General features: G+C 58.0%; 1 non-coding gene across 1 annotated transcript in view; it reads right to left on the minus strand.

Annotated features, from left to right (window-relative positions):
* LOC124730139 overlaps nucleotides 1-986 on the minus strand; it is a 1,909-nt gene extending 923 nt beyond the window's left edge. Inside the window, exon 1 of the ribosomal RNA XR_007007886.1 lies at nucleotides 1-986. This exon is cut by the window's left edge and continues 923 nt beyond it. This is a non-coding gene — a ribosomal RNA (small subunit ribosomal RNA).
* Nucleotides 987-2,500: the final 1,514 nt, after the last annotated feature.

Genomic DNA, 2,500 nt, shown 5'->3' on the forward strand with positions numbered 1-2,500 from the left:
ATACGAATGCCCCCGCCTGTCCCTATTAATCATTACCTCGGGTTCCGAAAACCAACAAAATAGAACCGAGGTCCTATTCCATTATTCCATGCACACAGTATTCAGGCGGGCTTGCCTGCTTTAAGCACTCTAATTTGTTCAAAGTAAACGTGCCGGCCCACCGAGACACTCAATAAAGAGCACCCTGGTAGGATTTCAACGGGGTCCGCCTCGGGACGCACGAGCACGCACGAGGCGGTCGCACGCCTTCGGCTCGCCCCACCGGCAGGACGTCCCACGATACATGCCAGTTAAACACCGACGGGCGGTGAACCAACAGCGTGGGACACAAATCCAACTACGAGCTTTTTAACCGCAACAACTTTAATATACGCTATTGGAGCTGGAATTACCGCGGCTGCTGGCACCAGACTTGCCCTCCAATAGATACTCGTTAAAGGATTTAAAGTGTACTCATTCCGATTACGGGGCCTCGGATGAGTCCCGTATCGTTATTTTTCGTCACTACCTCCCCGTGCCGGGAGTGGGTAATTTGCGCGCCTGCTGCCTTCCTTGGATGTGGTAGCCGTTTCTCAGGCTCCCTCTCCGGAATCGAACCCTGATTCCCCGTTACCCGTTACAACCATGGTAGGCGCAGAACCTACCATCGACAGTTGATAAGGCAGACATTTGAAAGATGCGTCGCCGGTACGAGGACCGTGCGATCAGCCCAAAGTTATTCAGAGTCACCAAGGCAAACGGACCGGACGAGCCGACCGATTGGTTTTGATCTAATAAAAGCGTCCCTTCCATCTCTGGTCGGGACTCTGTTTGCATGTATTAGCTCTAGAATTACCACAGTTATCCAAGTAACGTGGGTACGATCTAAGGAACCATAACTGATTTAATGAGCCATTCGCGGTTTCACCTTAATGCGGCTTGTACTGAGACATGCATGGCTTAATCTTTGAGACAAGCATATGACTACTGGCAGGATCAACCAGGGAGCTGCGTCAACTAGAGCTGAGCAGCCGGCCGCCCGGGAGTGTGTCCCGGGGGCCCGCGCGAACACGCAAGCGTCCGCTCAATCATTCTGCAAACAGGAGGAGGCTGAGCTCCCCTGCACAATACACCTCGAAACCCTCTCAGGTCCCGGCGGCGCGCAGCGCCGTCCCAAGTACTTGGTCGGGTTCGAGAGAGGCGCAATCGCCCGGAGTTAGGCGAGTAGACGCTTTCGGTGCGACCACCCGTGCTCCCAACTGAGCTTGCCGCTGCCGACAGAGGCCCGGGAGCGTGCTGTCGTGGCATTGCCGGCGGGAGACAACACGCGCCACCTACGGTGACCGGCAGCTCCAACGCCAGCGCCACAGAAGGACAAAAGCCCCACTTGGGTGCCGAAGCGAACTCTCCCAGCACAGCGCACGCGCCAACACATCCGCACAGCTGCGATACAAACCACCAGCGAGAACCGCTGGGGCGACCGAGCAGCAGACGGCGTCGCGGCGCCGAGCGCCGGGCGGCGGCGCATCCTCAACGCACACAGTCCTCAATCGGACCAGCACACTGAAGATGTCCACCGCGCTTCGCACCGGGCCCGCGAGGACCTACTTTGGCCGCACGGCGCCGCGCGCAGGGTGCGCCGGCGCGCAGCTGCGACGCCTGCCGCGTCCGTCGGCCGGCGCGCCTGCCACTGGCCGCCCCCACCAGCCGGCTGTAGCGCGTGCGCCCACGCACCGCGCGGCCAGCACGCCGGGAGGCGCCCCCTCACCGGCCGGGGACGGTCCCACCCAGCCACCGCCGCGTATCGCTTCACACCCAGATGCCGTTCAGTTTCGTCGGCATGGTGGGTATCGCTGGAACAACCGGTTAGTACCTCAACCTATCGTCGCCATCACCGATTCACCCCTAGCGAGAACAACCGCACCACAACAGGTTACCATTTGTTCATTTGCGTAACTTCACCAGAAAACGCAGGCGTCCATCGCCATTTGCAACTTCAACGATTATTGCATGCCTGTGTCAGGTGTCACGCCACACTACGTCTGCCCACATACACGCAACAAAATGTGCACGCCTAGACAATACGTGGAAGGTGGCCCCCGTACGTATGCGATGTCCATTGCTCGAACGACTGTCAACCGGCCTCTGTAGCATGTCGCAGATATGGAACGCGGTGCACCATGCCATCACGGTGTGTGAGGAGAGACGACTAGGTCCGAATACATCAACAGACAGCTCATGCTGATCGCCATCCACGGCGTCCGTTCCTCCCACACGTCTCTATGGCGTACCACACTGCAATCCAGCTCTCATAGGGAGACGACACGTAGCTGCGTGCACAATATTTGCACTGTATGGTCCGCCGTTTTTGGGCGCAGTCGTTGTACGGTCACACATGTGCCACGATGTATCATTCAGTACATAAGGACGAATGTGCAGTACAGATTGTGGTTTACGCGTACGACATTAGCGGACAGTTGACACAGGCCGCACCACAACGTAGCCTGAGTACGTCGCATGC

This window comes from Schistocerca piceifrons, unplaced genomic scaffold (assembly GCF_021461385.2).
Source record: "Schistocerca piceifrons isolate TAMUIC-IGC-003096 unplaced genomic scaffold, iqSchPice1.1 HiC_scaffold_1230, whole genome shotgun sequence".
NCBI lineage: Eukaryota > Metazoa > Arthropoda > Insecta > Orthoptera > Acrididae > Schistocerca > Schistocerca piceifrons.